The sequence below is a fragment of the Adelges cooleyi genome, unplaced genomic scaffold, assembly GCF_023614345.1.
Source record: "Adelges cooleyi isolate 19-005CV unplaced genomic scaffold, UGA_ACOO_1.1 ACOO_flye_CR_arks_rails_tigmint_CR_PRNA_108, whole genome shotgun sequence".
Classification (NCBI taxonomy): Eukaryota; Metazoa; Arthropoda; class Insecta; order Hemiptera; family Adelgidae; genus Adelges; species Adelges cooleyi.
The window spans coordinates 96,326-111,178 of NW_026095761.1; positions in this window are offsets into that span (position 1 = coordinate 96,326).

Here is a 14,853-nt window from a genome sequence, read left to right on the forward strand (position 1 = left end):
TTTGCTGCTATGTGAAAGAAACCTAAGTGTCAAAAATGATCATTGTATATGTCTTGACTCTGGTCTCAGTGCATAAAATAAAAGATCTCCGGTCCGAACAATAGGGCTAAACAAAATCCTAGATAGTTAGTGATTTTCGTAGCAAAGGCAAATGAAGGAAAGTCGATGACGTTGTGGTTCAATTAGGTCAAAAGGTTTATGAGACATCTAAATTGCAATTCACGACCGGCTCGAATTTAATAGTTACACTTACATTTTGAGCAGAACAAGTAGAAATAATAAAAATAATGGTAGGACAAAATGAGTGATATGCATAACAAATGATAATAATAAATGTTTGTCCATTTTTTAAATAAACATTTATTAAATAACCGATATTTTTTAATAAGCAGTTCCCAATACGTTAAAATGTAAATCTGTACACATACAGACATTTAATCTTTAAACAAATCAATGTAGGCTTATTTCAGAAGATTTTAACAATTGTAGACAGTAGACCTGCGGACTAACCTACTAAAGTTCTGTAGAACTTAAATAGCAAACATTTGCACAGTAGACTTTTTTCGGTGGACCTATACTGTCTGTCAACCTACAGGAATACTATAAACAACGTTAAAAATAAACAAAAATTACACTCTCAGCTCTATAACGAAACTAATATAAATAAAAATATATTTTACCAAGTGAAATTGTATGTGTTACCACTTATTTGTAATTTATCACATTTAGTAACTTGGCCCGTCGAATTGTATTACATATTAACCGTTTACAAGATGTGTACAAACATTAAATTAAACCGTCATCAACTATAGAAAGTATAGGTCTTAAGTCTACACGTTTTTTTCATACCGTATTAGATGATGAAAAAAATGGTAGGCTTTGTACGGACAAAAGTTAAAGAAACTTTCTGTTACTGTATACCGTATTTTACAAATACGGTATACAGCTAGGTTACATATTATTATTACACAGCTATTAGAGACGTACAACAAATTATAAGACCGCAATATTATTTACAGTATAGCAAAATATCATATATATATATATATTATTTTATTAGTATAAATGCAATATCTCGTGAAAGCTAAGGCGCACATTAATATAAATGCAAATTTCATTTCGCCCGAGCAGTCGCCATATGGTGTAGTTATAATTTTAGCGACATTTTTACTATCGAATGGAGCAACACTAGTAGGGGACGAGTACCATTATTAGAATTGTATATACTTAATATACACGGTTGAGAGTTATGTTTCGAAATAAGTTATCATTATTGTATCACAATTGTGACATTTCATTTTGTGTTTTCTGAGTTCTGACGGAGAATGTTGAACATAAACAATAATTCCAAAGAAACGGCATTAAAGAAAGCAGCATTGTTCAATTAACACACTGAGTTATTTATGCATTTTTTTAATGCCAAAAAAAAGTACATTTTGTCGATAAACGAACAATTAAAGTTTGTACTATGAATAATAATATTTATCAAGTGTCAAGTTGTCAACTGACAACTATATCAATATAACCTTTGTCAATGGGTAATCGAAGTGATCAAAACTCAACAACTTTTTGGCTACTCTACAATAGTAATATTTTTTGTCTATACGACTGTGCTACTCTCGATCAATGATAACATTGGTTTTTGGGTTGTTTCCGTATCAACCGAGGTTAATCTCGTTGTGAAACTCGGACAATATATTTTAACTCGGTCAGTCGCGTGCCGGGTAAAGTCATTGTTAAAATAACAGAAATTGATCAAGTTAAGTACGCTATAGGAGCAATCGAAGAGCCAGTTTCCCACGACTAGACTGTTCTCGAATAACCCAGAACAATATATTGTGTAGTAATAATATTATACACTATAGTATATTATCACGATATGGACATTGGACCAAAATCTGAACTGTGAAGTGGGTTTCGCAGATCGAAGCGTGTGCCGGCCGGAGGATTAACTAACAGACGACGGCATTGCTTCGCGCAGCAATCATTGCATAGCACGTGCGTTTCCCCTTGGGTATAATATTATATACTGTATTATATAGGGTTTGAGGTTTCCTGCTCTTCGCATCTGTCCTCGGGGCAAAGGCGGCGGCGACAACCAGGATCGACGGCTGCAATCCGCCAGACGTGTGCCCCGCAACATCTGTCAAGTTTTTAGCGGGTGCCTTTCGGTGAACTATATATTTTATTATTGTACTGTACAATATCGATAATATCGATATGTGCACTATATATACGAGTACGGTGTACCTACTGCTTACACCTGGACATAATTAAATATTGTGAAAATATTGTGGTATACGTTATTCCGCGACGGAAAACATCTGGATCCGTTGCCAGCGCAATGTGATGTATTTTGTCGATAGGTATGTAATTTTAAAGAATTTATCAAAAAATTGACCGTTATTATATTTCAGAAAGTATAATCGTTGATTAAAAGAACTGTAATAGTATTCATAATCAACGGTGTAATATTAATAAAACGCATAAAGTATAACGACGCTGTAATAGGCCAGAAACAATTGTTATCTAAAATCATTATTATATCCGTACAAAATTACAAATATACATAATAAAAATAATTATCGAAAAAACTATGTTTGCGTGCGTGTCCATGTGTTATGGATCAAGCAATAAAATAAAAAAATATAACCTAACCTAAACTAACCTAGCCGATATATGTATTCTGTTAGTAAATATAATTGTGTATTAAGAGCAAATAGTTTTTGCTTATTTATCGATCCTTGAAATGTAGTAAAATATATTATTCAATAACATTGGATATTCTCATATAAACTAGAAATAGTGGTAATACATTTTTATCTATAAAACAACATATTTGTGTTCCCAGTTGAAGTGATGACAACCAAATGGGCCCTAGTGATAATGTTTTCAAAACAATTATGACCTTTTTATATTTATTTTTTGTTCCATATATTTTTGAAAAACTTCATAAAGAAAACTAATGCCGACCACCCATTATAATACATTTAATGTATCATTTTGATTTACCATTTATCTTTGGATTCTTATATTATATTCAGTTGTCTTAAAGTATAATATACCATCATTAGGCATATGTAAGAGAAGCCATGTAATATTTCTTTTCTCCAGATAACTGCATAATTTTTCAGGATATTCCTAAAATATAAATTAACGACGGATATGACATGATAAGCAGTTTATCGAGACTCTCGGATACTTTTGATGTTAGTTGACTATAGTAATACCAATACGATTCCCTATTCCAAGCTAGCTAACAAGGGTGGTTTTACTTGCAGATGTCCTGCTCAGTGGTTGTCCCGGAGGTACCTTATTACTGACCCTCTATGATTACACGCTTACGGTCATGCCAAATATAATATCTCCCCTTTGCATTGTCACCAAAAGAATACAACTCGGGTTTTTATCCAGTTATAATTCTCATTATTACCCCTCCGAAATAGGGCGTAACATTATTTTTTGGTAATATTGCTAAAAAATGGAAATTACAATCACGAGAGAACATTTTTTCCCAGTTTTTAATGTGAACACAGAACAGTCTCGATACACAAATAGGTTGTATAATAAAAAAAACAGTTAATTTTTTTATATTTCTGAGCATGCTAGGTCGCAGCATCTTCTTTGGTTTCTGCACTAATTATAGTCCAAATGTAAACTGACTTATCATTGACGCTTAACTATCTGCAGATTCATATTGAAGTGTTTTTTTTATTTTAAAATTATTAACATTATTTAGCTAACTGAAGCAAAAAAAAAGTTATTTTGCTGCATTTGGTATCAAGTTAGTAATTATTATGTGCACGATTAAGTTTACAAGTATAAATAGAGTTTGAGAAATGTGGAAGTTTTGGTATTGAGTACATACTTACCGTTTAAGGTACTGCAATAAATTGCCTATACCAAATAAATAAAGGATATACCGTCCTTTTTAAGTAAAATAAAACTCCTTTATTTCGATAAAATACAATAATTATCAAAAAAAAATAGATAAAATCTTCAGGCTTAATATTTATGTAGATCTAATTATTGTAATACTCACGCTACTGTTAAAAGCAACGTAACTTTTAATAAACTTCTCTACATTGATAATTTATAATATTATGTAGAAAAAGATTTAACTGAACAATGTATGGTTTTCATTTTGTCTCAATATTTTGCCATTTAATCTTTGTAGTTAAAAACGTTGACTGTCAACCTACGTGATAACTCGTAGTTTAATTGTTACTTTAAACGGTAGTCTAAAACGTGTTAATTTATGATTATCCATAAATTTTCAGTCGTACAAGGGAATAAATCAAGTCGCATTTTCAATAATAACATTATATTTATTGAACGCACAAGCCGTAACTAAACCGATTGCCACGTTGGGTAAGATAGGTCATAACTTTTTGTAGGACAAAAATAACATATGACTTTAAAAAATTACCTCATAGACAATTTTATTTATGACAACATTTACTTTCATTATGCACTAATCTTCATCAGATTTCTCAAGTCAAAAAATAACGATCAATTATAATATAAAAAAGTTTATAAATTATCACAACTTTTAAGTTAATAAAATGCTGAAATTGCATAATATCTTAAATGTTTTATTTACTATTTACAAACTTTGTACCTCACGATGATTTGTTAAAAATGTTTTAATTTGTCTAGAATGTTTTAATCTATAGGTCATCTTGAGACTTGCATACCATATAAGTAACAAGTTACATTAATTTTAATTTTATCCAAATACAAGTGGCAACAAGATACTGAGGTACCTACCACCTGGCAGTGTTAATATTAATATTCATGTTTTTATTTTATACTGTGGAAAATTCTTTTTTTTTTATCGTTTTATTATATGCCGGAGGATACGCAAGCGACTAAATGCCTTAAGCCGACACCTGGAAATTTCCTAAAATAGTTTATTATAATATGTATATAATGTTGGTATGCATATGGACAACCGGAGAATTTTATTTATCTATTTTTATTTTTAATCTATACAACGAGTACACGATCGTTTTTACACACACACATAGATACCAATATACTATATTTACCGGAGTATAGATATATTGTAACAATTTTATGTACCAATAACCTGATTTATCCGTACGGTATATCATATACTATAGTTGTTTATACAATGGCTTTTTAATAATTATACGCCCACAGTGTACATACGTTCGGGATGTATGAAAACCCATAAAACCGTCTACAATGTAGGACGAAATTACTTTTTATTCAAATAATATAGGCCGAGTCGATTCCTTCCAGCTTCTCGATAACGTTTTAATCTGTATAATTACACTTGACATGACTGTACACATTTCAATAATTTATCTTAAAAAGATTATAATTTATCTGTGTGCCGCAAGTAGAATAAAATATAGAAAACAAACGAAAATTCAATGAAATAGCATAACAAGTTATGCAATGACTTTATGTACTCCTAGTCAAATAGTTTAACTATTTGAGCTTTTCATTAAGGTTATCAATATTGATCCGTTGACGTGGATATGTTAGGCAGTATTTATTTCAAGTGCATAAACATCAGATTGTATAAAATAGGGACGTGCCAATAGCCATAGACTATAGTCGGGTCAATTAGATACGTTTAATGATTAACTATGATGAAAACTAGATCTGTTATACCTGGCCATAGTTCACGGTAATTAATTATTATCCGAAAGTAAACGCCAATAAAATAAAGTTGGATTCATAGGAGAGAGCACTGCATAAACGATTTTGAGACGATTTATTAAAGTGAAGGGGAAATAGCCGAGAGATTGGTCGTTTATAAAGTATATTACAGGCTCACAATATAATGTTTTTTTTATAACAATTAATTAAGTACGTATAGATAAAAGCAATTATTGCAATAAAGCGTCTATAACAACAACAATAATAATAATAACCAAACAACGGATGAGAGATCTATATCGTGTGTACATGTAATATAGATCACGTTTGGGCTGAACACGTTCTTCTTGCGTTGTCCGAGTCCATATAAATCACAAACAAAAAATATAAAACCAATACTTTGCGGTGCAACTCGTTTATAACCGTTCCTTGGCCGTTTTAAGCGTACAACACTCCATTAGTCCCGTCATTGGTAGTCGCCTAGTATCTGTGGGATACACGATTAACGTTTTAATTACCTGTAATTAACTTCAAGTACTTGAGTGGATAAGTACATACACAACTTGAACCGCACATATTATATTAATTAAAACATTAGCAGCTGGAACATATTTTTTTATAAAATTAGGTATTTATAGAAATATTACCATCCTTTGTATCTTCGAGATGAATAACCTGATCACATCTAATCTAACCTAAAAATAACCTTATATATTATCTAACATAACTTACCCTAACGGATTTTCATTTGAGAGTAAAATAAATACAATTGGAAGACATCATAGCTGTGTACAAATGGCATAAATAATGTATTAAATTCAGAAAAAGTTGACCTATTTGATATTATAATCGCTTGATGATTCTCAAAGCCCAAATGATGACCAATGTTACCGGACAACTGTCGCCACCTTGCAATTAGTTTTAGGAATTGAAAAAGGGAAGACTTGATGAGCGCATGCGCCAGCCTTCTGTTATGAAAAAAAAAAAGTTGTGTATGCTATTATACGGATAATAACTAACAAATATCTAAACTCGAATAGTTTTGTCATAAGCAATTAAATAATTTTTTATTTGTCGCTTCGTCTAAACTAGAAAAAAAATCACCGGGTCAATCAATTATTGATGACCTATAATAATAATTATAGAGAATTATTTTTATTTCAGCTTGGTGGCCCATTAAGGATCAAACGGTGATATCACCATTACCTTACAACGGCAATAAAACAATTAAAAAATGACATAGCTCAGGTGACAAGTGGCCGTTTAAAAAAAATTACCCAACAAACCAAACGTTGACACGACCGCTACTGATTAATATATATGCACAGACACGAGAAACGAATACGTTTACTCTAGCGCTTACATAACAAGTAAATAAATAGGACGAGCAATAATATTGGTATTAGAAAGCTTTGCAAATTTGCAAAGTACGCCTTTAAATATGTGTACTTTGCATTAAGTCTATCTGTAACCAATCATCATCGTGTATGTTACAAAACGTTAAAAAATTTAAGTTTTTTTATATTGTGATTTAATTATTTAAATAAAAACTATTCAGTTACACTAACCTAGCCGTTTATTTCTATTTGCTCTTTGTGTAAAAAAAAAGTGCCTTTCTTTCTATTGCCGTAAATCACAGGCCTAATGGCCCTTAGGAGTTGTGCCTGTATGCCTATTAGTTAATTTAGCCCTAAATACAATTCAAGGAAAAACAAAGCATGTTTTGTTGGTGAACATTACATCAGCCAGTTCACAGACAGTTTGAATGCATTAATGCTTTGCAAACTATGAGGATTTTGTTTAGTATACTTGTTTCTGTTATTTAGTACAAAATCGGGTTAAAAATTATGATATTATATCATAATAATATCATGCACCAAGTATTCCGACACCTAAGTTAGATTAAAATAGCTTTTTTTTTTTTACTATTGTCCATAATATTACTCAACTATACTGTATAAACGCATTCTTTCTCGAACAAACAACAAAATAATAATATGTATTTCACGGTATCACCTTTGAAACAATGGTAACACAGCCATTGTGTACTGTTTTAGTTTGAATAGCAAATGAATTGATCACAACAGCCATAAAGAAACATTCGTAATAATAATTGGAACCGTCTACCCATAACACTGCCGTAACCCATTACCTACTTTGATCGACTGGTGTAAACTGTAAACCATAGTTTCTATATTATTACACTCTATATATAAAGAGTACTTGTATTGTATTTCATGTTCTATTGATTTCAGTCAGATATACCGCACCAAAAGTACATATTTCAGGTCGCTGGAAAAATTGAAAGTAGTCAAACAATTGAATTTACCCAATGCAACTTCTAAAAAATTGTTATCTTATTTCTTGATAATGAATTTATAGAAAAAAAAGAAATCATTTTTTGTCGAATAAATTGTTAGCAAATGGGGGGGGGGGGGTTTTGGTTTTTAAGATTTTTTTTTTTTTAATGTGTTTTTAGTGACCCTCAAAATGTATTTTTTCAGAGTACTAAAAGAAATGTTAGTACCATTTTACAAATATACCCACGTACATTCAGGTAACAATAGGTATACTACAAAAAGAGGCAAATCAATATATTTTAATATTAGTCTACCAGTCTGAAATAGCTTGAATTCTTTATAAATTGTTTACATATATATTTTTAGTATAATATCCTTCCAGCAAAGGTTCCCGCACAAAAGGGTATTCGTTCGGTTGACACGTACCTATTATGATGCATTACATTTGTATGCAAAATGAATCAATCTTTTCTACGTGAAAAGAATCAAGAAATGCATTAACATATATTATTATTTGTGTTAAAGTTTCCTCGTCGTTCAAAAACACATAACATGAATACCCATACCGAATTATACAGATTGGTCGAGTGTTTTCAACGTTTCAAGTTTGTAAAGACCGTTCGCGCGATGCGGTATTTTAATCTAACCGAATTATTATATTTTATCATTATACGTTTATATATTATGTATAAATATAAATGTATATCTTATTATGTATTTATTTGTCGCCGAGGAATGCAACCGCGGCGGTGTCGTAACCTTTTGGCGCCACTATGTAGACTTCATTTCGGGAGATTATAAATAGGCCACCTGAAAAATGATTTTCTCTGACGGGCGATTTGCTAATACTTAATGTATGTACGGACGTAAAAAAAAAAACAAAATTACAATACAATACGAAGTAAAAAATGGGGGAAAAAAGGTGTGCGCAAGGTTGGACGTTTTCACGTGACGGATTTTTAATTAAATCGTGATCCGTCAACACATTCACTCTCGACGCAGCCGGACAGCCGACATAACGATAACAGCAGCACCGGGGTCGACAGTGTATAGTATACTGCTATAATAACATTATTATTAATGTAAGGGAACATAGTGCATAAGGGTCCTGCGTTTAGAGGGGGGTTTTTTTTTTAAATAAAAAACACCAACAACGTTCACACGTTTCAACATTTTGTAGAAAAAGTATTCAGAAAATTTATATAATTTTCATTATTTTTGTACAATATTTTGGCCATTTGCCAAATCACCGTCTCATTCAGCCCTACAGCCCTTCCGATAGATCTGACCGTTGGCCGTTATTAAAAAAAAAGACACTCGACATAACGCCTTTTTTCTACAACCTAAAGTGTATTTAAAATGTGCGACTGTAAGCATGTAATTAGAATCGGTACGTGGGATTCCATTATATATATATATATATATATATATATACTACATACAAAGACACACACCTCTTCCTCTTGATCCGGCGGAACAAAAGATTGTTGTATATAGAAACAATATGGTATATTATATTGTATATTTTGACATAACGTTGTTTCTACACGTCGCGCCGTAGCACTATTCGGCTTGCGGTGGTAGCAAACGCCAAACAAATAATAGTAAACATAATATATAAAACACTTTATGACATTGTATGTGTTACAGCAAATAATTATACAATAGTTGTTACAACTAACGTTAGTCGCTGATGTATACATATAATGAGCAGCTCCGTTTTGTTTGAAAACGTTTGGTCTGTATGTAGTGTAACTATCTTGGGGTAAGTAAAACAAAAATCGGCTTATTCCTTTTTAGCTTTCATAAAGAAAGTAATATAGGCTTTAAAACAAAAAACAAATTGAATTTCGATAAATAGATACATCCGTGGTCAGATGCACTTGACTACTATGACCTCGGCAAAAATAATATTTTATCAAACTTTTGCCCTAGGTAATTTTTAAAACATTAACTTTGAAAATTGTGTAACTTGAAAAATGTAATATTAACTTACCTTGAATTGGTCTGATAACAAAATTAACGAATTAAGTTTCCTACTGTCTGATTAATGTATACAACATTGTGATTTTTTTTGAAGAAATCGTTCAACCGATTCCTTTAATAACTACAATTAATTAATAGAACGTGCAGCGTCCCAGAAAAACTTTGTCTGCATGTAGTGTATTACAGATGACTTGCATCCGGGTTACATATTTAGAGTGTATCAGACCTAAATATAAAAAGCCCCCATTGTTTACCAACGCCGAGAGCTCTGCACAGGTTTTTTTTTAATATGTTCTTGAGTACAAGGGTATAACTCGTGTGTAAGGTGACTCGTGATTCAAAATATAATCTACCTTAATGTAGATAATTTCAACAACAATTCATCTATAGTCGACGCGTGATAACGGGGACTATTTTCTAATTAATCCGACTTTCTCGCAAGCAGAACGCGTAGATACTTAACCGTGTATTAAGTAGTCTCGGAATAAAATATGTAAAAAGTATTAGGTTTGATTTTCGGCTCAAACATGTAAAATATAATATTATTATCACGTATGAAGAATGTATATATGTAATATATTATTATAATATGCTGAAGTACCGATGTGGAATGATAACGAATTACTATAATGCACTTAGCCGATTTTCGTTCCTATATAAAACGTGCAGTAAAATATAAAAATAATAATGTTCTTATCGAGATCAAAAGGCTAACACACGCGTAACGCAATAATAATTATACATGCCGTAGAGCATCACACGAGCATGGGGGCATACGTACAGTGTTAAATCATGCGAACATGATTAGGAGAATAATAAGGGGCTTATTAACGTACAAAGTGCATGTAATTCAATTAAATGGAGAATTCGCTTTGTAAATCGCACATGCTTTTCTATTGATTCGTCAGCGACAACCTATTTACTATACTCGTATTGGTTGTAATCATATTAATATAGATTGTGCTCTTGTGACTTCTTTGGATCGAGATCATAACGACTGCGGTCTGCCGTCTGATAAAACGTTTCAGATTCAGTGAAATTTCAGCAATATAATTCGTTCGAAGCATATTTGAGTAAATTAAAAAAAATATTCTGAAAACGGTTAAATTTGAAAGGTCGTTCGCGTTTGAGCTTATCTGAAAATAATTATCGGCCCATTCACTTGGTAACGTCCTCATTCGTTGTCATGGTCATGTCCGTTGGACATTGTAACGACAACGGTTTGTATTCTCAGGCGTGGCAGGTGGCTCATTTCAAACCTGTAGGTTGAACTGGATCAACAGTAAGAGCTGAATAGGAAATAATATATAAGCACAACGCCTAGGGCGAATGACAGTAGCTGGCCCAACGGCATAGGTCAAAGTAAACAAAATGCATATGTGGCATTTTATTAAAATAAATTATCAAAATATTGTAATATTTGATGTAAATATTATATGACATTTAGATGTAAAGAAAGCGTATTTAAAAAAATATATAATTAAGTGTTATTAATTACAGTAAAAAAACTTCATAATCGACCAGCTGTCTCATATATTATACGTAAAAGATATTTTTATGATATATTATTTTGTACGATCGTATTCAAACCGTTTTGTATTCACATCAGAAACAAATACCATAATAATAATAATAGTAACAAAATATTATACAATATTACATATTATTTTGTCGTTCGATGTGGTCGGGCTGGCAAACAATAGGCAATTCAGGCACAACGATTTAGGTTAGGGCTTAGAATAAAATATTGACCCATGTCCCCCCGAACAAAGCAAGAGGAATATACATCTGTCATATTTTAATAAATATAAATGCATTACAAATTACAATACCAGTTATATTTCTTCTATTTGTGATATTTTAGACCCTTTTAGGTACGTGATAGATTAAGATTAATCATTATAATTTTTTTTTTGAACATTGGACCTACAGTGCCCCGCGTGTGCCCTAACATATTCTCGACCAAAAGGTTTAATTTTTCAATTTTTGACCATGTCGTTGTTACAATGAGACGAAGTGTGTTATTTTTACAACTTTTATACAAATATCGAACAACTGAGGAAAAAAAAAACCTTTATTTTTTCTTTGTACTTTCGCTTTGTAGGTAGGCCAATTTCCCTACACAGATACCTACATATTATTTTACATGTCATACTGTACTATTATTTTAATGAGTGATGCATCGAACAGAATATTATAATTGGTAACAGCTAGACGTATATTCAACAACAGAAACCGTACAAGAACATAATATTATAGTATTAGGTATCGTGTTGACTCCCTAGGAGGGTACCAATATGCTGACGGTTACTCGGATAAAACTTCACAGGATACACATATTATAGTAGTATAGTTTTATAGTGACTTGCTACACACCGACAAAAACGCATAATGAAACTTATGATAATCTCCTAACGGGAGAATGCACCTCGCATTCACTATCACCACCAACGTTCATGCATTATGTATGAATACTATTAAGTAGAAACATTAATTTTTGTTTTACCTACCGTCGCCCACGCGGGTCATGTAGCATCAAAGTGATTTTATATTCAGGTGTGTATATACTGCTATTTAATTGATCCTCTCGTAATCGCCATTACAATATTATGTACACATTGTCTCGATTTAATTGGACGTCAACGCGTTATCAAACAAGTGCGGGCACATGCATAATAATAATATTAATAATATGTTATAATATACATTAGATCGTGATGAGAGGGATTACGTTACACATGGAAAAAGAAAATAAAAGAACCATTAGTAACCTTCGTAGCTAGTGTCTATCGTAATCTTTCACCGGTGATCATCTCTGAATGTAGATCATCGTTTTTTTTTACCATCAAGTACTATTAAGAAGTTGTGTAAAATAAACTAGTGGTTAGTAATAAATTAGCTGTAATTTAAACTAGTGGTTGATTTATGAAAGAGATTATGAGCAATAAATGATGCAATACAGGTTGATTATTAATAGCTTATAATGTAATAATATTTGGGGGTTCAAAAATTGTGTACAAAATTATTTGTGTCAAGTATATAAAATCCCGAGTTTACTCGTTAGGCAATTAGGTCTGAAAGTTAATAGCAGTATCCAAACATTTTTTCTAAGTGTACCTAATCTTTAACAAAAATCAAGGTATAATACAAACATAATTATGCTAAATTTAATAATATAAAAAAAAAAATAGAAGGAAATTGTCTGGGTATTATAATTAATTAGTTAGTCAAATAAGTATTTTTTTTTTTTAAACAGAGTTATTTTATTAGCACGATACTACGCATGGAAATTAGATCAGTGGACTTGCTTTTGTAAAACAAAGATTTAATCGGATCGTTTATGGGAAAATAATATGAAACCGCGTGAGAACAAAAGTAACAAGCCGTGAACAATAATAATTAAAAGTGAGATTTTAATTGAGTTTTATAAAAGGGCAAGAACATGCACGGAGTTGAAATTATATTATTATATCCTTATGCGACGACAGAGCGACTACGCTGCCATCTTGCGTGTCTATGCTGAGAGCTGTTGGTAAATACTAAAATGTTTAAAAGTTAACCAACATACTAGGTTGGTAACCTTTAAGTATGTTTTAATTTTGGATTTGACTCGTAGAGCTTTCTAATTTGATTTTGTTTTTATTGTTTGATAACGCCTTGATAGGCGTTGAAATTGCGTCTATCGTTACAGCTTTTTCATATTTTAGTATATAATTTAACATGTGCATTTTTTCTTTCCACTCGAACACGTTCGCGGACCACTGGAAACGAGTTGCTATTATTTACACAACGTCACGTTGAGTACACAAATAATTATAGCAATAATTATTATTACTATTATTATTATGACCTATACCAAAGCTTTATATTATATACCTACTTGTGCGGCACTCTCGAGTCACGCTAGAGAGCCCGTTGTGTCGCTGTCTGAGTGGGTCTCTACCTATAACAAGTAACACACTTAAGTATATAGTGTTTTTGCGTAAACAAAAGCGTGTACCAAAGATCAGTTGCTGCACGTTTAGCGACCGGCTGGTGACCTATGGGTGTACTATGTACTGCGGTTTGTTGGGCTTATTTGTTTTTGATAACAATATCATATTTTTTTCCCTTCCTTTTTCCGACTGAGTAAAGTGTTATTAAGTAAGAAAAACCGTTTACAACAACGAAATCGCGCCCGTTCAGATCGAATCTGACCTCTTATTATTATTATTATACGGTTAATAGAACAATGGGCAGATTTGTTATGTGATTAGATATACGAGCCCGCTTCACCTACAATGTCTTATGTGTGTGTGTGCATGCAGTTTGCGCAACTTGTCCGGTGCAGCTATTGTCCTCCCTTCCCCATTTTCTCTCAATCTCTCGCTTGCAATACAACAATGTTTTCCATTTAAACATAGTTAACGAGACCCCAGTAACAGCAGCAGCAGCAGCAGCAGCAGCTGTTGGCGATGAGAAAAGAAAAGTTGGCAATCTGATGCTCGTTGCTAGGGTGCCCCCTCCCCATCCCCAGAGACCAAAATATATAATTTGTAACCCGACGCCAAGTCGTCGTTTTCGTCTTAATATAATGTGTGTGTTGATGATTGAACTATGGCGAAACTATAGCAATCGTTTTACAACCAACAAAAACGGTCGGGGTTAATGCCATAGACATTAGCAGCGGGCTTAACCGGCTTAACTCTTGACCTATACGAAAATTGTTTCGAGTCTACTGTTATTGAGAAATATCGATTAAATACTAAAATAAAATAAAAAAAAGTGCTCGATACAATTCATTCGTAGATGATTGCAAATTGTGTGGGTACGCCGTAAAGTTCAAGACTAGGAGGTACATAAGTGGTGTGACATATCAATTAGATATTGCGTTGAAACGCTGTATAGTAAGTGCTGTATAGCTACGACAGATCGATGGACGTGTTAAGCAACG